This window comes from Drosophila kikkawai, unplaced genomic scaffold (assembly GCF_030179895.1).
Source record: "Drosophila kikkawai strain 14028-0561.14 unplaced genomic scaffold, DkikHiC1v2 scaffold_177, whole genome shotgun sequence".
Lineage (NCBI taxonomy): Eukaryota > Metazoa > Arthropoda > Insecta > Diptera > Drosophilidae > Drosophila > Drosophila kikkawai.
In genome coordinates, this window is record NW_027222512.1 from 132,304 (window position 1) to 156,786 (window position 24,483).

A 24,483-nucleotide genomic window follows, 5' to 3' on the forward strand; every position below is an offset into this window, starting at 1 on the left:
AGTATATCGCAATTTGCTGTGAGGGCCCGCAAGCTTCGCAAGTATCAGACGTCAACAGGACTCTTCAGTTCAGGCGTAAGGATGCAGGTCCCAATAAGATGATTCCCTCGGATTAGCTGGAGTAGAAAACAAAAATTTAGTATGTTTCAGGTTTGTAATTTCAGGTTAGCAAGTTGCTAATAGTGTTTTCTATCTCCTAGTGGAGAGGTGTCGTGGCATGCTGCAGGAAGTCGGGCTGCTACTCTGTGTGGCTTTCATGTGAGCGGCGCTGTCACCAACCATGGCAGTAATGGTAAGGTATGAGCCATGTCTTGGTTTACGCCGCATATGGAGTCACAGGTGCACCCGAGCATTGCTGCAGTCAGCCAGCGAGTATTTTGTAGTCTCTGTGTAGAGGGCCCACAAGCCTCACCAGCGTCAGTTGTCATACAGACTCTTCAGCCGGGCGAAAGTATGCAGGCCGCAGTAATATGGTTTTCTTGGTTCAAATTAACTGGGTTTCAGTAGTGTAATCCCTTAGCATTGCAAGGTTCAAGCCGCCAAAAGCAGGATGTAGCGCTGTGCATTGCAAGGGAGAAACTCTGTTACCTCTCATTGATGGTGTTGGGCGGTTTCTTTTTAGGGTATCTAGGATGATCGTAACCATTGCATTTGAGTATTTAGGTTTGCAGGTTTAGTATGCGTGGTAAAGTTTCCGATATTTTACTCAAGTAGCGCAAATGCTGGGTGCCATTAACCTCATTAGCATGGCGAAAAAGTACAGGTTACATTTTATACGGTTCATTGGAAGTTAGCTAGATTAGCACACTCATAAATGGCCATTGGAAACGGGTTGATGAAGTTCATATCCTCAGAGTGCAATGCAGTCCGAAAGATGGTCATCATAAAGTTATTAACAGTAGTAATGGTTGTTTTCCAATGCAGTAGAGGGCAAGTCACTAGCGTATGGTTCCCAGTGTTTTGTATCGTTTCCTGCTATGTTGCTGGTGATTTATCATATGGCATGACTGGCTTAGGCTTCTTGTGTGGAGTCATGGGTGTATTAGCAGGGCAATCTAGACGTTGCAATATATGTCACGATGGGGGATGTGACTGTCCAGTGCCGCGTGCAAGAGTTCGGATTTCTTTTCTCATGGCATAGGGGACCCGCCCGCTGTACCGCGGGGCTCCTGGTGTTGGTGGAGTAGAGTATTGCTTCCTCTGAGTAACTTTCCAGTGCCAGCAGCCAGATGGATGAGCATCGTTGTGGTCAACTGGCGAATATTTTGCAACCTCTGTGTATAAGGCCCATAAGCTTCTTGAGTGTCGGTTGTCAACCAGGCTCTTCAGCCAGGCACAAGTATGCAGGTCGCAGTAATATGGTTTTATTTATTTTATTCCTCTTATTTGTTCGTGAGCTTACTCTGAGTTTTAGTTTGCATTTTGGTTTTAGAAGAGGCCTTTAAGCCCTAATTTCATAGTTTTTGCTAGTGTTATAGTTTTATGGTTTTAGAGGCTTGCATGTAATAATGCTTTATCAACTTGAATATCAATGACTTTCGGCGTCCAGGGAAGATGCATCTCGCGCGGGTCTGTTCCGCCAACCAGGCACAACTCCGGTTGGTTGAGCGTCTCCACAGAGTTTTAGATAGGGCATCACTTGGACTCATTGGTGGCAAGTTGGGTGTGTCTGTATTATAGCTTGTGTTTTAATTACAAGAGAGGTCTTCTAATCCGAAATTGCATGGTGTTTGTTTTGTGAGATTTTTAGAGTTCCCATTTGTTGGTTCTTAGCTGTGGTGTAAGTGGGGGAGAGTATTGCTTCCTTGTGCATGGCGAAGCTTCCGGTGTTATACGCAGGCAGCATTAAAGCTGCGTGTCCACTAGAATTTTAGTGGTTTGATTTATATGTTTTATTGTTTTATTTTATTTTGTCTGAGTTTCCGAAGTGCAGTAATTTTGTTGTTTGTAATAACGTATGGTTTTAGTTAGTTTCATATGCCTCTTATTAATTTGTGTTTTACTCTGTGTTTTACTCTCAGCTTATTTTCTTAGTTAAGGCTTTTTATTTTTACGTGGCATTACTACTGAGTTTCCATAGAATGTAGTGGCTATGTCCCTTCAGTGACGTATGGCTTGAGTTAGTTTTTACTTCTGATTAGTCAGGTAATCAGCCTGTATTACTTGTAAGTGTAACCACTTTAATACGTAAAAAGGGCAGTAGTAAATAGTAGTAAAAGGGCAGTAGTCAGGTTTGTCAAGTCAAGTAATTTTCTCTTATGGTAGTGAGAAGAGAATAACTTTGAGTAATGTTGAGAGTGTGAACAGTAAGTCCACAGTCAGTGGTTCTCTCAGAGAGGCATTGGTTTCACATACATTGAAATAGGGATCAACTGTACATCGAAAAGCTCAACAGAGTAACGGCACTAAGCTTTGACAAGACATGGACCTGTTTATAGGGAAAGGGGGGGATGAGGTAAGCCTTAGTTGGTTTCAGTTTTAGCACATTTATTTATTAACTAATTGAATTGTTTTCAATCGTGCTTTTCAGTAATAGCTGATCCGTTCCCCAAAAACAAGGATGAAACGGGATCGACAAGACAACACTTATGTCACAGGCACTGGAAAATCACTCAGACATTTAATATTTAAAATTTTAAAATTAAAAAGGTTGTAATATATTTATAAGTCACTAAGCGTGCTTATTCCTGTGATATTTGGCCAGCCCTGCCGTTGTCAACTTTTTTATTTCATTTATTTAATAAATTATATTTTATTATAATGTGTTTGTACTTTTTTTTTAATGTGGTCTGTACTCGTTTGGTCGGCATTATAATTTGGGTTTTATAAGTTTTACATGTTTTGTTTGGTTTAGTTATTAATCGACATAGTGTACAGCCAGCTCTCAGTTGGGCAGTTTATGATTTATTATTGGTTTGGCTGGTGAAATGCGCATATATGTGTGCATCAGACGTGAGGCTTTATACATTAGTTGAGTAACTTGTACAACATTACAATTAGCACAGTTTTGTCAATTACATATATTTGCGCATGGACGAATTAACATATTTTTATTTTACTTTTTGTATGTGGTCTCATACTCATTTGTCCAGTTAATAATTTGGGTTTAAAATTTTTCATTTTAATTGGTTATGATTTTCAGTTTTAATTGTTTTAATTGTTTATTTAAATTTAGATTTGGGTATTGATGTGCAGCCTACTCTTGAATAAAACATTTTATAATTTATTGCTAATTTGATTAATGAAACTATGCATTTTTGCATAGCGAACTCCATAAAAGAGCTTTTACAAGATGGCGATTGAAGAAAATTTTTCATTGGCCTCGCGTGCGAATTTTAATTTGTTAAAAAACACTATTAAACCATGCGAAATTGGTTTAAATTTATCATCACTGCATTGTGGTATTGTTCATGAACTGATTTGTAGTAAATTTAAATTTTTTCCATTATTGTTTAACTCGAAAACGAATTTAATTCACGGAGCTTTTTTCTTTTTTCTGTCTGTGTAGTCGATGCTAACACTAGTAGGACTGCGCCCGTCAAAATGGGAGCAGCTTTCTTTATTGTTTTCTACATCATAATTAGATGCCTTTACAATAATTGTTAACGTTACATAGATTGCGCTTTTCAATAATTAGCACGTGTAGAGATAAGGCAATAATTACCGTTTTAACTTACAAACTACTAACAGGGCCAGGGCGCAACCGTAGCACTGTTTTCCTATTAATAACATCATTTTTATGCGGAGTTAAGAACTTATTTCTAAGTAATTAATCTGTTCTAAAAATGTAGGTGTTAGTATTTGATGTTGAATTAATGGTGTTTATTTCCTTCTAGGGGTCGTAGGCCATTCGACCGATCTTAGCAGGATCCCGCATTCATTGACCCTCCAGCTGCAAGGTTCAAACCACGAAGTGGAATGTGGCGCTTGCAACTGTAGGGAGAGATCCAGCGTCCCAGATGAGGGTGTTGATAAGGGGCCCTGTTAAGGTGTCCTGGTTGGTTTGCAAAGACCTTATTACGGCCCATAGGCTTCGCAAGCGTCAGATGTCAACAGGACTCGTCGGACAGGCGTAAGGATACGGGTCGCAATTTTAAGATGCTTTCCTCTGAATAACTGGGTGGCACACCCTGTGGAGCCAGTGGGCACAGCCGTCCATGTGGCTCCTTCCTTAAGTGCAATGTGGCATTTGGTTGGTGGTCATCATATGAAGGTTTTCAGGAGTAGCGGCTGCATTCCAGAAGCTACAGGAGACCAAGTCGCTACGCTGTATGGCCTCCTGCTTGCGGCGCTTGCACCAATCATGGCAGTAACGGTGTGGTATGTGCCGTGAAATTAGTGTCTGCTCCGCATATGGAGCTTCAGGTGCGATTGTAATAATCAGCCTCAGACATTACAGAGAGCCACGATCGCTACGCAGTGGGGCTCTCTGGCCTGTGGCATTTACCAGTTTGGTATGATGAGAACCAAGGCAGTTGCAATGGTTGTAAGGGTTGCCAGGTAAGTATGCATGTGACTAAGGTTGGCCTGGTGGTGCATGCAAGTGCACAACCTTCCTCCATCTTGGATTGGGAGACATAATTGCTGTTACGCGGGGCTCCCAGTGGTTGGTGGAGATAAGTGTTGCTTCCTCTGATTAACTTGTCCAGTACCGGCAGTCGGATGGTTGTGTATCATTATTGATCAGCCAGTGGACATTTCTTGCAAGCCTTTAATTGCGGCCCATAGGCTTCGCAGGCGTCAGACGTCAACAGGACTCTTCGGACAAGCGTAAGGATACGGGACGCAATTTTAAGATGGTTACCTCTGATTTATTGGGGTGGCATGCCCTGTAGAGCCAACAGGTGTAGATGTTCGTATGGCTCTCTCATCAATGTGCAATGTATCACTTGTTGGTGGTCATCATGGGGTGGTTCACAGGAATAATAGCTGCATTCCAGAAGTTGTAGGAAGCCAAGTCGCACTCTGTGTGGCCTCCATGCTTGCAGCGCTGTCACCAATCATGGCAGTAATAAGTAGATATGGGCACATGTCTTGGTGATCGCCGCAGATGGTGCCACAGGTGCCCCTGTGATCCAATTGGTGTGATGAAAACCAATGCAGTTGCAATGGTGGTAAGGGTTGCCAAGTAAGTATGCATGTGGTTTGGGTTGATATGGTAGTGCATGCAAGTACACAAACTTCCTCCATCTTAGGTTGGGAGACATGATTGCTGTTTCACGGACTCTCAGTAGTTGGTGGAGATAAGTGTTGCTTCCTCTGATTAACTCGTCCAGCACCGGCAGTCGGATGGTTGCGCATCGTTGTTGATCAGCCAGTGGACATTTCTTGCAAGCCTTTAATTGCGGCCCATAGGCTTCGCAGGCGTCAGACGTCAACAGGACTCTTCGGACAAGCGTAAGGATACGGGACGCAATTTTAAGATGGTTACCTCTGATTTATTGGGGTGGCATGCCCTGTAGAGCCAACAGGTGTAGATGTTCGTATGGCTCTCTCATCAATGTGCAATAGCACTAGTTGGTGGTCATCATGGAGTGGTTCACAGGAATAATAGTTGCATTCCAGAAGTTTCAGGAAGCCAAGTCGCACTCTGTGTGGCCTCCATACTTGCAGCGCTGTCACCAATCATGGCAGTAATGGGTAGGTATGAGCACATGTCTTGGTGATCGCCGCAGATGGTGCCGAAAATGCACCAGTGATCCAATTGGTGTGATGAGAACCAATGCGGTTGCAATGGTGGTGAGGGTTGCCAGGTAAGTATGCATGTGGTTCGGGTTAATATGGTAGTGCATGCAGGTGCACAAACTTCCTCCATCTTAAGTTGGGAGACATGATTGCTGTTTCACGGACTCCCAGTAGTTGGTGGAGATAAGTGTTGCTTCCTCTGATATAACTTGTCCAATACCGGCAGTCGGATGGTTGCGCATCGTTATTGATCAGCCAGTGGGCATTTCTTGCGAGCCTTTAATTGCGGCCCATAGGCTTCGCAGGCGTCAGACGTCAACAGGACTCTTCGGACAAGCGTAAGGATACGGGACGCAATTTTAAGATGGTTACCTCTGATTAATTGGGGTGGCATGCCCTGTAGAGCCAACAGGTGTAGATGTTCGTATGGCTCTCTCATCAATGTGCAGTAGCACTAGTTGGTGGTCATCATGGGGTGGTTCACAGGAATAATAGCTGCATTCCAGAAGTTGTAGGAAGCCAAATCGCTCTCTGTGTGGCCTCCATGCATTGCAGCGTTGTCACCAATCATGGCAGTAATGGGTAGGTATGAGCACATGTCTTGGTGATCGCCGCAGATGGTGCCAAAAGTGCACCAGTGATCCAATTGGTGTGATGAAAACCAATGCAGTTGCAAAGGTGGTGAGGGTTGCCAGGTAAGTATGCATGTGGTTCGGGTTGATATGGTAGTGCATGCAAATGCACAGACTACCTCCATCTTAAGTTGGGAGACATGACTGCTGTTTCACGGACTCTCAGTAGTTGGTGGAGATAAGTTTTATTTCCTCTGATTAATTTCCCAGTATCGGCAGTTTTATGGATGTGCACCACCGCTGGTCAACTGGCAAGTATATCGCAATTTGCTGTGAGGGGCCGCAAGCTTCGCAAGTATCAGACGTCAACAGGACTCTTCAGTTCAGGCGTAAGGATGCAGGTCCTAATGAGAAGATTTCCTCGGATTAGCTGGAGTAGGAAACAGAGTTTAGTATGTTTCAGATTTGTAGCTGTAGATTAGCAAGTTGCTAATAGTGTTTTCTATCTCCTGGTGGGGAGGTGTCGTAGCATGCCGCAGGAAGCCAGGTTGCTACTCTGTGTGGCTTCCATGTGAGCGGCGCTGTCACCAATCATGGCAGTAATGGTAAGGTATGAGCCATGTCTTGGTGCGCGCCGCAATATGGAGTCACAGGTGCACCTGAGCATTGTTGTAGTCAGCTGGTGAGTATTTTCAGTCTCTGTGATAGTCCCTTAGCATTGCAAGGTTCAAGCTGCCATAAGGCGGGATGTAGCGCTATGCATTATAAGGGAAGAGATCAGTTACTAAGAGTTGGCTAGGTCAGAAACCTGTTTCTTCTGCCCCCAAAACTGCAAGGTTCAAACCACAAAGTGGAATGTAGCGCTATGCAGCTTTAGGAGGGAGACAGGCTTTCTGTGCGTTGATTTTATTGGGGAGCCCTGTTTAGAAGAGCTCATAGCGATAATGGGGTATTGAGTTTACTGGGCTTGTAGGCGATTTATACGGTTTCAAGGTTTTTACTACTATCCAGCAATCTTCACGAGTGTCAGATTTCCCGTAGGATTCTTCAGTCAGGTGAGAGAGCAAGTGGACAGTGTATTCAGTGTATTAAGTGGATTAGGTGTGTACTGGTGTCATAATATTGCATTTATTTCCTCTTCATCTACTAGTGCTATTAGTTTGTTGCGTATTTCTATCAGGTTTGTACTTAGTATTTGTTCCTGGGTGGGTGGTGGGTATTCATGGGGTTCCAAAGGGGTCATGACCATTCTTTGTATGTGATCAGGTTCATATTTTATCTTTTCTGCAGTTTCCCAACGAGTAGCCGTTCCATCTTTGAGGCTTTTAGCAAGATATTTTATCCAGTCCATGCATGTGTAGTCACAAACTGGACCACCTGCCTTGGCAGTTTCGTACATTAATCGTTTTTCCTCTTGCCATGCCTCATGTCTGGCTCTTGTACTTTCCTTTCTTGCTAGTAGTAACGTTTGCTCTTCAAGCTCTATTAGGGTAGGGAGGCCGTTTTTCAAGTTGGGTTGTGGGTCGTGTTGCAGGTTGTCATTTGTTAGGTCGATGGTCGGATTATCGGTTGTTAGGTCGACGATAGTGTTATTATTGGTTGGATCCTTGGCTGGAAGTATATGTTCTTGTAATTGCTTTATATATCTGGGATGATTGATGCGCTCGGGTATAAAGGGGTTGTAGTATATGTTTGCTGCTTCAGGGTTGGTGTGTGTGGATAGTGAGAGGGCATATCTGTCATTAAATTTTTTGTACGTGTCTTTTAGCGGTTCTACTTTATAGAGTTCTCTAATGTCAGCGTTTCTGGTGTATCTGTCTGCTTTGACTATTTTTCGTATTAAGATGTTTTGTACCGCTTCAACTTTATGGAACTGTGTGTCAGACACTAGAGCGCCCCAGACTGGTAGGGCATATTGCCAGATGGGGGCAATGAGTTGTTTTTGTATAAGGATTTTGTTTGCTTTAGACATATTGCTGTTCTTCCCTATTATCCAGTCTAGTCTTTTTGCAGTAGCTCTGACTTTGTTTATTAGCTCCTTGGTGTTTGCACAGAGGTTTAATTGCCTGTCCAAGATTACCCCCAAGTATTTATGCTGGTGTTTATTATTAATTGGTTGATTGTTCATTAGAGGTGACATCTTAGATATGCCATTGGCCACTGTTCGCTTACAAAAGAGAACATGCGTGGTTTTTGCTGGATTAAGACTTATGCACCAGTTTTGGGCCCATTCCATTAGGTGTTTTAGGTATAACTCGTTAGTTCTTATTGCCTGTTTCGCTTCGTATTGGGAACACATGATGATGGTATCGTCGGCATAAGTGGATAACATCCTGCTAGTATACGGATTTATGGAATAATTGTCTCTGAATCTATCTATATGTGGCAGAGGTATGTCGGATGTATAGATATTGTATAGTATAGGGCCTAATACGCTTCCTTGCGGGACACCTGCATTGATTTCACCAGTTCTGGAGGTTGTTCCATTTGGTCCGTTCACTGCGAAGGATCTGTTTGACAGGTAGCTTTCCAAGACTTTGTATAGGTTATATGGGAGGAGTTTTATTAGTTTTAGGAGTAGGCCTTCGTGCCAGACTCTGTCGAAGGCTTCGCTAACATCAACAAATACTGCAGAGCAGTATTTGCTTTCCTCTTGTGCCCTCATGATGAATTGCGTTGTCCTGGCTAATTGTTGTTCGGTGCTGTGTAGCTTCCTAAATCCGAATTGGTGGTTCGGTAGGGCATTGCTAAAGCTTTCATGTTTGAACAGGCGGTCCATCAGGAGGGTTTCAAATAATTTTGAGAAACCAGCTAGAAGGCTTATAGGTCTGTATGAGGCAACATCGTGCACACTTTTTCCAGGTTTTCTAATCATCGTAATAGCTGCCTTTTTCCAAGCCGCAGGGAAGTGGCCAGTTCTCAAGATTGCATTGAAGATGTTTGTCAGGTTGATAATTGCTTTGTAAGGGAGGGACTTTATTATTCTATTGTCAATTTTATCCGCACCAGGGGCTTTTTTGTTTTGTAGTAATTTGATTTGCGTGATCAATTCTTTGGGATTAATGGGGAGGAACGGAAGGTTGGAGGCATCGTTTGTCTCCTTGTCTCGTTGCCTTTGTAGCCATTTGGGTTTGGTGAGGTATTTTTTAATTCTTATTAAGTCTTCTTTTTCAGCTATTATCTTTTCCCTAAAGGATTGAGAGTTAATTAACTTAGGAGAAAATCTTTGTTCGAGGTGGGTTACGAATGCTTCAGTTTTTTCCTCTGAGTCTTTAGTCCAGTGTATTTTATTGTTTTCTTCTAGTTTTAGTGGCCAGTTCGGCTCCGGTTGCCTCTTAAATTTACTTGTGATTCTCCATAGTTTCTGCATTCGGTACCTGTCTGTAGGGTCTAGTTTAGAAAACAGTTTATTTGTTTGTTTATTTTTGAAGTTCTTTAGTAGTATTTTTAATGTTTTGTTTGCTTTCTTTATTTCATTATATAAGACTGGTGTAGGGGAGGAGATGTATCGCTTTTTGAGCAGCTTTCTGATTTGTAGATGTTTTTCAATTTGTTTGTCTAATTTAATTGGATTAACTAGAGCTCTTTGGTTTAGTTGCCATTTGCTTTTGAGAGTACAGGCATCTGCTGCATAGTAAATGTCCTCCATTAGGGTATTAACTGCTTCATCTATTTCAAGGCTAGTATCGAGTTTGGTTTGGTGTTTGATACGGGAGTTTAGTATGTTTCGGAAGGTTTTGATGCTTGCGTATCCTGGGAGAATACGGGTATTAGGAGCTCTTATGATAGCGTCTCCATCTGTTGTGAGTTCAGTAATAATAGGTATATGATCAGAAGGTAACTCATTCAATGAATAGGTACGTATTCTTAGGTCCTTTATGCCAGCATAAAGCGTAAAATCGATGGCTGAAGGCGTTTTTCTTGTATCGTGTGGGAAGTGGGTGGCTCCTCCAGTAGCCAGCACTTTAAGTTTATTAAAGCTTTGGATAGCTTCGATGAGGGCTTTCCCTCTATTACAAGAGCGGGGGCATCCCCACCATGAATGCTTCGCATTCCAATCGCCAGAAAGTATATATTTGGATCCATGTGTGAATTTATTCATGTGGCTGAATAAGTTTTGGAAGTGAAGTTTGCTCCATTTAAATATTGGGGGGCAGTATACCGCGGATACGGTAATAACTTCAGAGTTATTTGTTGTAATTGCTATAGGGGCACATTGTATGCATTCAAACGATACGCTTTGGAGCGCAGAGTGTCTAATGTTTGCTCTAATATAAGTTGCCGCTCCCCCTTTTTTCCTTCCTGAGGGGTGGGGGGAGTTGTACATAATATATCCCGGTATGTTGTAAGGGTTAATTTTGTCAAGATTAGCATTTTCTTTAATTGTTACTTTTGTTTCAGTTATCATCATTACATCTATGTTATTATTTTTAATGAAAATTTCCAGTTCTAATATTTTATTTTTTAGTCCGCAAGCATTCCAGCTGGCTAACTTTAATATTTTGTTTGTCGCAGTGGAATTAATATTAGGCATTGTTGATGTCATTAACTGCATTTAGGATGTTAGGGTTAGCTGCTGGAAGTTGTGAGACAACCATTATCAGACAGGAGATAAGGGCATCCGTTTTCTTCCCCATTTCAGCCACTGCTGTCAAGCTCATGTGGACTGCTTCTAGGATTTTGTCTAGCTTTACTATTTGCAGTTCAGCAGTTGGATTTGACTTAACAGGGGTATCTGTAACAGGGGTATGGGTGTTGTTATTGTTTATTTGGTTTTCAGCTTCCAGCATTTCCCTAAAATTGGCTAAGTGCTTTTCCGCTGGGTTTTTAGTTTGCTGCCTTTTATTATTTTTGTATTGCGGTTCAGCATTGTAGCGGTTGCCTTTAACTATTTGGCTGTATGTTGGTGCATTTGTTATCGGTACCTGCTGTTGGTTTAAATGTGTTTGCTTATTCTGTTGTTTTGTGGTATGTGGTAATGTTTGTTTGTTGGACTTGTTCCAGTTCGGAATGGGTGTTTTATTGGTTAGTTTTGGGTTGCTGGCTTTTCTATAGTTGGAATAGGTGTTTATTTGTTTAGTGTTGTGCGTCGCTCCATAGTTTCCAGTTTGGTTTTTGGGGAAGGCATTGTTTGACTCTGCTGCTTGCATTTTCTTTGCAAGGATGTTATTTAGTTCTTTTTTATATGTGTCGCAGCCCTTGTAGCTGGCGACATGTCCTTTTCTGCAGTTTGCACATGTTGGGGAGGTTATCCTAGTATGTGCACACTGTGTCGAGGGATGGTCGCCTGCACACTTGACACAAACAAATGGTCTTCTGCAGTAGTTTTTACTATGTCCGAAGGATTGGCACCTGTGGCATTGCACAGGTCCAGCCCTTCTAAGTTGCCTCTCAATAACCACTCTTTGGCTTCCCAGCGATTTAATTTTCAGCACCCTATCGTTTTCATTATTAGGTTTTGGTTCAAGTTCGGCTTCGAACAGGTCCATCGGTTTCTTAGTGACTTTGTGTTTAATGTTGTTGACGTATCTGGTTTTAAAGCCGTTTTTTAGTAGCGATTTCTTGATATCTTCATATGTAGTGGAGTAGTGGAGGTTTCTGATTATTATCCTGTAACCTCTTTCATTTTTTGGTTGATGGGTATGCATATTGACGCCTTCACTGTTTAATATTGAGAGTATCCGTGAGTAGGAGGCTTCATCCTCGCAGTCAATTCTTAGACCCTTGTCTTTGGTACTAGTGGTTAAGAAATTATTCTTAGTTCCATTCGCGTGTTTTAGCTTGGAAATTAGCAGCTGGACATTGTCACATTTTTGTATAAAAATGGGAGGTGTATTGTTCTTTTCAGAGGGGGTGGGATTTGGTTTGGTGGGTTCATTTGTCGGCTTATTGAATACATTATTGTTATCCGGTTGTGTAAGGATATTGGTGTAACTATTCTTTTTATTATTGCTTTCGTTGTTTGCTGCGGCTTTCTTATTTTTATTATTCTTAGGTGATGGTGATAGCGGTGATAAAGAAGATGATGAGAATCTCACGTTGCTTCTTCTTTTCCTCTTGCTTTGGACTAGTTGAAAGTCCGAGTGGGGTGAGGAGGGAGGGGTAAGGTTTATAATATCCACTTCGGAGACGTTGCCTGCATGTTGCATAGGAGTGAGATTCATATCTCGTATGATCTGAGGAATATTAGCTAGGGAAATTCGGTTCCCTTTAAGTAGTTCTTCAGCATTGCTACCAATTGAGGGTCTTTTTACCTCTAGGATGCTGGTTAGAACCTCAGGTTCATCTTGCTCATCAGGTTTAGTTTCAGTACGTACTTTAGTGGCAGTAGTAGAATTGTTTAGGATTTTAGTAACGTTTTTGGGATTGTCATATTGTTTTGTTCGTTTGGGTGCAGCAACAGAGGGAGGAGGGAGGGTTTTTCTTTTCCTTTTACTGGATAGTGGGCCTGGTTTAGTAAAGCCTACTGCGAGTTTATAATCATTAATTGACTTGAGTGTTGAGTGGAGGTCCGGTTTGGAAGTAATATTAGTAATTTCTTGTTCCATTGTTTCAGAGCTAATTTCGTCGTTGTCTGAGGATGAATCCTGCGAGACGACTGGTGAAGGGGAGCAGTTTGAATTTGCTTTGGACATAACTGGAGTTGCTACGTTTTCTGTCTGTTTGATATTTAGTAGTAGAAACGGCGTTAATGAAGTTTTGCGCTAAAAAGTAGTAGGTGAGAGGATTTACAGTTTAATCTCTCTCTCGGGTAGTAAGCCGGCAGCGCTGCTGGGAAGAGTTAGACTTGGGTCTCTCTTCAGTGCGCTTGTATTGGTGGGTGGGCTCTCTCCGGTTGCGCTTGTATTGGTGGGTGAGAACAGCTTCACTGGCGCAGAGGCTTTGTATGTATGAGTAACTGAATTTTGCAATTTGACTAATTAGTTTATATTTTATTTAACTTTGTTAACTTTTATTTGACAGGTCCTATTTGTTTAATGTTTTAATGAGCTTCGTGTGCAGTTTGGGTGTGTTTTTTGTGGTTTTTAATGGGTTTTACTTTTTGAGACGGGCGTCGGTGTGAAAAAAGAATATGGCGGCTTTTTTCTGCGCGTTCAGGTGGAGTTTGTCAAGAAGTTTTATACTTATCTCTTTAATTGTTTAATTATAGAGAAATTTTCCCTTTTTGGGTCGTCAGTAGTTAGTGCCTTTCTGTCTGTGTAGTCGATGCTATCACTAGTAGGACTGCGCCCGTCAAAATGGGAGCAGCTTGCTTTATTGTGTTCTACATCATAATTAGATGCCTTTACAATAATTGTTAACGTTTACAAAGATGGCGCTTGACAATAATTAGCACCTGTAGGGATAAGGCAATTGCCGTTTTAGCTTACAAACTACTAACAAGGCCAGGGCGCAACCATAGCACTGTTTTCCTATTAATAACATCATTTTTTTTATGTGAAATTAAGAACTTATTTCTAAGTAATTAATCTGTAATAATAATGAGGGTGTTAGTATTTGATGTTGAATTAATGGTGTTTATTTCCTTCCAGGGGTCGCAGGCCATTCGACCGATCTTAGCAAGATCCCGATTCCTTGACCCTTAAGCTGCAAGGTTCAAACCACGAAGTGGAATGTGGCGCTTGCAACTGCAGGGGAGATCCAGCGTCCCAGATGAGGGTGTTGATAAGGGGCCCTGTTAAGGTGTCCTGGTTGGTTTGCAAGACCTTATTACGGCCCATAGGCTTCGCGAGCGTCAGATGTCAACAGGACTCTTCGGACAGGCGTAAGGATACGGGTCGCAATTTTAAGATGCTTTCCTCTGAGTAACTGGGTGGCACACCCTGTGGGGCCAGTGGGCACGGCCGTCCATGTGGCTCCTTCCTTAAGTGCATTGTGGCATTTGGTTGGTGGTCATCATATGAAGGTTTTCAGGAGTAGCAGCTGCATTCCAGAAGCTACAGGAGACCAAGTCGCTACGCTGTATGGCCTCCTGCTTGCGGCACTTGCACCAATCATGGCAGTAACGGTGAGGTATGTGCCGTGTATTAGTGTCTGCTCCGCATATGGAGCTTCAGGTGCAATTGTAATAATCAGCCTCAGACATTACAGAGAGCCACGATCGCTACGCAGTGGGGCTCTCTGGCCTGTGGCATTTACCAGTTTGGTATGATGAGAACCAAGGCAGTTGCAATGGTTGTAAGGGTTGCCAGGTAAGTATGCATGTGACTAGGGTTGGCCTGGTGGTGCATGCAAGTGCACAAACTTCCTCCATCTTGGATTGGGAGACATAATTGCTGATTTGCAGGGCTCCCAGTGGTTGGTGGAGATAAGTGGTGCTTCCTCTGATTAACTTGTCCGGTACCGGCAGTCGGATGGTTGCGCATCGTTATTGATCGGCCAGTGGACATTTCTTGCAAGCCTTTAATTGCGGCCCATAGGCTTCGCAGGCGTCAGACGTCAACAGGACTCTTCGGGCAAGCGTAAGGATACGGGTCGCAATTTTAAGGTGGTTACCTCTGATTAATTGGGATGGCACGCCCTGTAGAGCTAACGGGGACATATGCACCGTATAACTCTCTCCTCAATGTGCAATGTATCACTTGTTGGTGGTCATCATGGGGTGGTTCACAGGAAAAATAGCTGCATTCCAGAAGTTGTAGGAAGCCAAGTCGCACTCTGTGTGGCCTCCATACTTGCGGCGCTGTCACCAATCATGGCAGTAATGGGTAGGTATGAGCACATGTCTTGGTGATCGCCGCAGATGGTGCCGAAAGTGCACCAGTGATCCAATTGGTGTGATGAAAAACCAATGCAGTTGCAATGGTGGTGAGGGTTGCCAGGTAAGTATGCATGTGGTTCGGGTTGATATAGTAGTGCATGCAAGTACACAAACTTCCTCCATCTTAGGTTGGGAGACATGATTGCTGTTTCACGGACTCTCAGTAGTTGGTGGAGATAAGTGTTGCTTCCTCTGATTAACTCGTCCAGCACCGGCAGTCAGATGGTTGCGCATCGTTATTGATCAGCCAGTGGACATTTCTTGCAAGCCTTTAATTGCTGCCCATAGGCTTCGCAGGCGTCAGACGTCAACAGGACTCTTCGGGCAAGCGTAAGGATACGGGTCGCAATTTTAAGGTGGTTACCTCTGATTAATTGGGATGGCACGCCCTGTAGAGCTAACGGGGACATATGCACCGTATAACTCTCTCCTCAATGTGCAATGTATCACTTGTTGGTGGTCATCATGGGGTGGTTCACAGGAAAAATAGCTGCATTCCAGAAGTTGTAGGAAGCCAAGTCGCACTCTGTGTGGCCTCCATGCTTGCAGCGCTGTCACCAATCATGGCAGTAATGGGTAGGTATGAGCACATGTCTTGGTGATCGCCGCAGATGGTGCCACAAGTGCACCTGTGATCCAATTGGTGTGATGAAAAACCAATGCAGTTGCAATGGTGGTAAGGGTTGCCAGGTAAGTATGCATGTGGTTTGGGTTGATATGGTAGTGCATGCAAGTACACAAACTTCCTCCATCTTAGGTTGGGAGACATGATTGCTGTTTCACGGACTCTCAGTAGTTGGTGGAGATAAGTGTTGCTTCCTCTGATTAACTCGTCCAGCACTGGCAGTCAGATGGGTGAACATCATTGTTGATCAGCCGGTGGATATTTCTTGCAAGCCTTTAATTGCGGCCCATAGGCTTCGCAGGCGTCAGACGTCAACAGGACTCTTCGGACAAGCGTAAGGATACGGGACGCAATTTTAAGATGGTTACCTCTGATTTATTGGGGTGGCATGCCCTGTAGAGCCAACAGGTGTAGACGTTCGTATAGCTCTCTCCTCAATGTGCAGTAGCACTAGTTGGTGGTCATCATGGGTGGTTCACAGGAATAATAGCTGCATTCCAGAAGTTGTAGGAAGCCAAGTCGCACTCTGTGTGGCCTCCATACTTGCAGCGCTGTCACCAATCATGGCAGTAATGGGTAGGTATGAGCACATGTCTTGGTGATCGCCGCAGATGGTGCCGAAAGTGCACCAGTGATCCAATTGGTGTGATGAAAAACCAATGCAGTTGCAATGGTGGTGAGGGTTGCCAGGTAAGTATGCATGTGGTTCGGGTTGATATAGTAGTGCATGCAAGTACACAAACTTCCTCCATCTTAGGTTGGGAGACATGATTGCTGTTTCACGGACTCTCAGTAGTTGGTGGAGATAAGTGTTGCTTCCTCTGATTAACTCGTCCAGCACTGGCAGTCAGATGGTTGCGCATCGTTATTGATCAGCCAGTGGACATTTCTTGCAAGCCTTTAGTTGCGGCCCATAGGCTTCGCAGGCGTCAGACGTCAACAGGACTCTTCAGGCAAGCGTAAGGATACGGGTCGCAATTATTAAGATGGTTACCTCTGATTTATTGGGGTGGCATGCCCTGTAGAGCCAACAGGTGTAGATGTTCGTATGGCTCTCTCCTCAATGTGTAGTAGCACTAGCTGGTGGTCATCATGGGTGGTTCACAGGAATAATAGCTGCATTCCAGAAGTTGTAGGAAGCCAAGTCGCACTCTGTGTGGCCTCCATGCTTGCAGCGCTGTCACCAATCATGGCAGTAATGGGTAGGTATGAGCACATGTCTTGGTGATCGCCGCATATGGTGCCACAAGTGCACTAGTGATCCAATTGGTGTGATGAAAACCAGTGCAGTTGCGGTGGTGATGAGGGTTGCCAGGTGAGTATGCATGTGGTTCGGGTTGGTATAGTCGTGCTTGCAAATGCACAAAACTTCCTCCATCTTAGGTTGGGAACCGCAGTTGCTGTTTCGCTGGGTTCCCAGCATATTGGCGGGGATAAGTGTGACTTCTTCTGATCAATTTCCCAGTACCAGCAGTTGGTTGGATGTGAACCACCGCTGGCCAACTGGCGACTGTGCCGCAGTTTGCTGTAAGGGCCCACAAGCTTCGCAGGCTTCAGACGTCGACAGGACTCTTCAGTCAGGCGTAAGGATGCAGGTCCCAATAAGATGATTCCCTCGGATTAACTGGAGTAGAAAACAAAATTTAGTATGTTTCAGGTTTGTAGTTTCAGATTAATAAGTTGCTAAAAGTGTTTTCAAACTCCTGACGGAGAGGTGTTGTGGAGTGCTGCAGGATGCCAGGTCGCTACTCTGTGTGGTTTCCATGTAAGCGGCGCTGTCACCAATCATGGCAGCAATGGCAGGGTATGAGCCACGTCTTGGTGAACGCCGCATATGGAGTCACAGGTGCACCTGGGCATTGCTGTGGTCAGCTGGTGAGTACTTTGCAATCTCTGTGTGTAAGGCCCACGGGCCTCACTAGCGTCAGTTTTCGGTCAGACTCTTCAGCCAAGCGCAGTATGCAGATCATAGTAATATGGTTTTATTGGTTTTATTTACTATATTCCTTTTTTTTTTCGTTTGCTCTGAGTTCTAGTTTGCATTTTTGTTTTAGAAGAGGCCTTTTAGTCTTAATTGCATAGTTTTTGCTAATATTATGGTTTTTGAACTTGCATGTAATAATGCTTGATCAGCTTGAGTAACAATGACTTTCGGCGTCCAAGGAGGATGCATCTCACGTAGGTCTGTTCAGTCAACCAGGCACAACTCCGGTTGGTTGAGCTTCTCCACAGAGTTTTAGGTAGGGCATCACTTGGACTCATTGGTGGCAAGTAGGGTGTGTCAGTATTATAGTTTGCGTTTTAATTGCAAAAGGGGTCTTCTAATCCAAAATTGCATGGTGTTTGTTTTTGTAAGATTTTTAGAGTTCCTATTTGTTGGTTCTTAGCTGTGGTGTTAGTGGGGTAGAGTATTGCTTCCTCTGAGTAATTTTCCAGTGTCAGTAGTCAGATGAATGAGCATCGCTGTGATTAGCTGGTGAATATTTTGCAATCTCTGTGTCAGGTCACAGTAATATGGTTTCCTCGGTTTAATCAACTGAAATTCAGTGGTATAATCCCTTAGCCCTGCAAGGTTCAAGCCGCCTAGACGGGATGTAGCGCTGTGCATTGCAAGGGAAATACTTGGTTTCAGTACATTGGTGATATTGGATAGATTCGTTTTAATGCATCTGGTATGATTACAGTCGTTGCAGATTGAGTATTTAAATTTGCAGGCTTAATATGTATGGCAAGGTTTCGAATGTTGTACGCAGGCAGCACTAGAGCTGGGTGTCCACTAATTTCTTCAGTATGGCGGAGGAGTACAGGTTTCATTAGGAATCAGCTGGATTGGCGCACACATGTACAGCCATTGGAAAACGAGTTGATATAATTCTTATCCTAAGAGTGCAATGCAGTCTGTAGATGTTCATCGTAAGTTTGTTTACAGTAGTAATGGTTGCTTTCCAATGCTGCACAGGGCAAGTAATCAGCGTGTAGTTCCTAGTGTTTTGTATCATTTCATGCTGTGTCGGCGGCAATATTACGTGTGGCATTGACCATTGAAGGCTTCTTGTGTGGAGTAACGGGTGTATTATTAAGGCAGCCTAGATGTTGCATATTAGCCATAGTGGGTGATGTAATTGGTCAGTTACTGTATTCAGGGGTTTGAGTTTCTTTTCTTGTGGCTAGGGGACCTAGCCATTACGTTGCAGGGGTCAAGGTGTTGGTGGAGTTAAGTATTCCTTCCTCTGATTAGCTCTCCAGTACAGGAGTTGAATTGGCCATTGGACCGTATTAAGTCAGAATCTTGTAATCCTGGACCCCTACCTTGCATTAGGTTCAAATCACAGGGTGAAATGTGGCGCTATGCATAGTAAGGGGGAATCAAGATTTCTGTGTGTTGGGAATGCTTATTTATATTTAGTAATTTATCATGCTTTGTTTTCTTTTTCAGGTTTTCAGCTTAGGTTATGTATAGTAGTTTGTCGTGGTTTCCTATTTTGCAAGTTTTCCAAGTATTATTGGCGTAATTATTTATTAATTTTATTTTGCTGTACAGTAGTAGACCACGTGTCATGTAGTTATTTGACGTAATTGTTTTAATTTATTTCTTCAATTTATTATTTACATATTTTCCTGCTGATTTGTTTGTCATGTAATGCATTTATAAATTTATATTTGTTGTTTTAATATTTTAGTAAAATCATGGGTTTTAAAAGTTTTCTTGTATGGGTCAGTTTTTTGTTTTTTTTTTTATCACACTCTCTTAGGTCAGTTTTAATTGGTTGCGTGTAAGAGAGGTTTGGTAAATTTTAAGGGGGAGAGTGGATTGGGTAACAAGTAGTACTCTTACTTTACGCGAGTAGCTGTATTATTGGGGGAGCTTTTGAGAGTGGCAATGAGTGTTGGTGCACTGGTGTGCATGTATGTGTGTATATGCACATGTGCTGGCTCATGTCATGTTATGTAATGAGATCACTGGTTTTCTTATTTTGTTCTTTCATTTGTTGCTAATTTATCAAATTAGCAACCAATTAGCGATTCACATTACTTGTCAATTTCACTCCGATTGATTATGAGGCGGCCGATGTCTGGCCCCGTTATATAGGAGGAGGGGGGGAGCAACAATGTACAGTCTCCCTACACATGTAACAATATTGACATATAAATGAGCACTAACATTAAATAATACATAAATTAACAACACTCGTATGCACTTTTATTTTTTACTTTGGGGTCCATCTTTTTAAGGGTTATCCAATTTGTTTTATGTGTTTTAGATTAATAAAAGTTTCCCATACTTTCAGTTTATTCTTTTTAATTTTTCTTTTAAATTTTTAGTAAATATTTTGAGCAGCCTACTCATTGTTTAAACAATTTATGATTTATTGTTAATTTAATTGATTAAGAATGTGCATATATGCATAGCGAACTCCGTGAGAGAGCTTTTGCAAGATGGCGACCGAAGAAAATTTTTCATTGGCATCGCGTACGAATTTTAATTTGTTAAAAACACTATTAAACCATGCGAAATTGGTTTAAATTTTTTTCCCACTGCATTGTGGTATTGTTCATGAACTGATTTGTACTAAATTTAAATTTTTTCCATTATTATTTAACTCGAAATCGAATTTAATTCATTTTCTGTCTGTGTAGTCAATGCTAACACTAGTAGGACTGCGCCCGTCAAAATGGGAGCAGCTTGCTTTATTGTGTTCTACATCATAATTAGATGCCTTTACAATAATTGTTAACGTTACAAAGATGGCGCTTTACAATAATTAGCACATGTAGAGATAAGGCAATTGCCGTTTTAACTTACAAACTACTAACAGGGCCAGGGCGCAACCGTAGCACTGTTTTCCTATTAATAACATCATTTTTTTTATGTGAAATTAAGAGCTTATTTCTAAGCAATTAATCTGTAGTAATAATGGAGGTGTTAGTATTTGATGTTGATTAATGGTGTTTAGTTTCCTTCCAGGAGTCGTTGGCCATTCGACCGATCTTAGCAAGATCCCGATTCCTTGACCCTTCAGCTGCAAGGTTCAAACCACGAAGTGGAATGTGGCGCTTGCAACTGCAGGGGAGATCCAGCGTCCCAGATGAGGGTGTTGATAAGGGGCCCTGTTAAGGTGTCCTGGTTGGTTTGCAAGACCTTATTACGGCCCATAGGCTTCGCGAGCGTCAGATGTCAACAGGACTCTTCGGACAGGCGTAAGGATACGGGTCGCAATTTTAAGATGCTTTCCTCTGAATAACTGGGTGGCACACCCTGTGGAGCCAGTGGGCACAGCCGTCCATGTGGCTCTTTCCTTAAGTGCAATGTGGCGTTTGGTTGGTGGTCATCATATGAAGGTTTTCAGGAGTAGCGGCTGCATTCCAGAAGTTACAGGAGACCAAGTCGCTACGCTGTATGGCCTCCTGCTATGCGGCGCTTGCACCAATCACGGCAGTGACGGTGAGGTATGTGCCGTGTATTAGTGTCTGCTCCGCATATGGAGCTTCAGGTGCAATTGTAATAACCAGCCTCAGACACTACAGAGAGCCACGATCGCTACGCAGTGGGGCTCTCTGGCCTGTGGCATTTACCAGTTTGGTATGATGAGAACCAAGGCAGCTGCAATGGTTGTAAGGGTTGCCAGGTAAGTATGCATGTGACTAGGGTTGGCCTGGTAGTGCATGCAAGTGCACAAACTTCCTCCATCTTGGATTGGGAGACATAATTGCTGATTTGCAGGGCTCCCAGTGGTTGGTGGAGATAAGCGGTGCTTCCTCTGATTAACCTGTCCGGCACCGGCAGTCGGATGGTTGCGCATCGTTATTGATCAGCCAGTGGACATTTCTTGCAAGCCTTTAATTGCGGCCCATAGGCTTCGCAGGCGTCAGACGTCAACAGGACTCTTCGGGCAAGCGTAAGGATACGGGACGCAATTTTAAGATGTTTACCTCTGATTTATTGGGGTGGTGTGCCCTGTAGAGCCAACAGGTGTAGACGTTCGTATGGCTCTCTCCTCAATGTGCAGTAGCACTAGTTGGTGGTCATCATGGGTGGTTCACAGAAATAATAGCTGCTTTCCAGAAGTTGTAGGAAGCCAAGTCGCACTCTGTGTGGCCTCCATGCTTGCAGCGCTGTCACCAATCATGGCAGTAATGGGTAGGTATGAGCACATGTCTTGGTGATCGCCGCAGATGGTGCCAAAAGTGCACCAGTGATCCAAATTGGTGTGATGAAAAACCAATGCAATTGCAATGGTGGTGAGGGTTGCCAGGTAAGTATGCATGTGGTTCAGGTTGATATGGTAGTGCATGCAAGTGCACAAACTTCCTCCATCTTAGGTTGGGAGACATGATTACTGTTTCACGGACTCCCAGTAGTTGGTGGAGATGAGTGTAGCTTCCTCTGATTAACTTGTCCAGTACCGGCAGTCGGATGGTTGCGCATCGTTATTGATCAGCCAGTGGACATTTCTTGCAAGCCTTTAATTGCGGCCCATAGGCTTCGCAGGCGTCAGACGTCAACAGGACTCCTCGGACAAGCGTAAGGATATGGAACGCAATTTTAAGATGTTTACCTCTGATTTATTGGGGTGGCATGCCCTGCAGAGCCAACAGGTGTAGATGTTCGTATGGCTCTCTCCTCAATATGCAGTAGCACTAGTTGGTGGTCATCATGGGTGGTTCACAGGAATAATAACTGCATTCCAAAAGTTGTAGGAAGCCAAGTCGCACTCTGTGTGGCCTCCATGCTTGCAGCGCTGTCACCAATCATGGCAGTAATGGGTAGGTATGAGCACATGTCTTGGTGATCGCCGCAGATGGTGCCAAAAGTGCACCAGTGATCCAATTGGTGTGATGAAAACCAATGCAGTTGCAATGGTGGTGAGGGTTGCCAGGCAAGTATGCATGTGGTTCGGGTTGATATAGCAATGCATGCAAGTGCACAAACTTCCTCCATCCTAGGTTGGGAGACATGATTACTGTTTCACGGACTCCCAGTAGTTGGTGGAGATGAGTGTAGCTTCCTCTGATTAACTTGTCCAGTACCGGCAGTCGGATGGTTACGTATCATTATTGATCAGCCAGTGGACATTTCTTGCAAGCCTTTAATTGCGGCCCATAGGCTTCGCAGGCGTCAGACGTCAACAGGACTCTTCAGACAAGCGTAAGGATATGGAACGCAATTTTAAAAATGTTTACCTCTGATTTATTGGGGTGGCATGCCCTGTAGAGCCAACAGGTGTAGATGTTCGCATGGCTCTCTCCTCAATGTGCAGTAGCACTAGCTGGTGGTCATCATGGAGTGGTTCACAGGAATAATAGTTGCATTCCAGAAGTTTCAGGAAGCCAAGTCGCACTCTGTGTGGCCTCCATGCATTGCAGCGTTATCACTAATCATGGCAGTAATGGGCAGGTATGAGCACATGTCTTGGTGATCGCCGCAGATGGTGCCACAAGTGCACCAGTGATCCAATTGGTGTGATAAAAACCAATGCAGTTGCAATGGTGGTGAGGGTTGCCAAGTAAGTATGCATGTGGTTCGGGTTGATATGGTAGTGCATGCAAGTACACAAACTTCCTCCATCTTAGGTTGGGAGACATGATTGCTGTTTCACGGACTCCCAGTAGTTGGTGGAGATAAGTATTGCTTCCTCTGATTAACTCGTCCAGCACCAGCAGTCAGATGGGTGAACATTATTGTTGATCAGCCGGTGGATATTTCTTGCAAGTCTTGTATTGCGGCCCATAAGCTTCGCAGGTGTCAGACGTCAACAGGACTCTTCGGGCAAGCGTAAGGATACAGGACGCAATTTTAAGATGGTTACCTCTGATTAGTTGGGGTTGCACGCCCTGTAGAGCCAACGGGTACAAATACAACGTATGACTCTCCCCTCAATGTGCAGTAGCACTAGTTAGTGGTCATCATGGAGTGGTTCACAGGAATAATAGCTGCATTCCAGAAGTTGCAGGAAGCCAAGTCGCACTCTGTGTGGCCTCCATACTTGCGGCGCTGTCACCAATCATGGCAGTAATGGGCAGATATGAGCACATGTCTTGATGATCGCCGCAGATGGTGCCAAAAGTGCACCAGTGATCCAATTGGTGTGATGAAAACTAATGCAGTTGCAATGGTGGTGAGGGTTGCCAGGTAAGTATGCATGCGGTTCGGGTTGATATGGTAGTGCATGCAAGTGCACAAGCTTCTTCCATCTTAGGTTGGGAGACGCAATTGCTGTTTCGCTGGGTTCCCAGGAGATTGGTGGGGATAAATGTAACTTCATCTGATTGATTTCCCAGTATCGGCAGTTGGTTGGATGTGAATCACCGCTGGTCAACTGGCGAGTGTGACGCAATTTGCTGTAAGGGCCCGCAAGCTTCGCAAGCTTCAGACGTCGACAGGACTCTTCAGTCAGGCGTAAGGATGCGGGTTCCAATAAGATGATTCCCTCGGATTAACTGGAGTAGAAAACAAACTTTAGTATGTTTCAGGTTTGTAATTTCAGATTAGCAGGTTGCTAATAGTGTTTTCTATCTCCTGGTGGAGAGGTGTCGTGGCATGCTGCAGGAAGCCGGGCTGCTACTCAGTGTGGCTTCCATGTGAGCGGTGCTGTCACCAATCATGGCAGTAATGGTAAGGTATGAGCCATGTCTTGGTTTACGCCGCATATGGAGTCACAGGTGCACCCGAGCATTGCTGCAGTCAGCCAGCGAATATTTTTCAAGCTCTGTGTAGAGGGCCCACAAGCCACACCAGCGTCAGTTGTCATACAGACTCTTCAGCCGGGCGCAAGTATGCAGGCCGCAGTAATATGGTTTTCTTAGTTTAATCAACTGGGTTTCAGTAGTGTAATCCCTTA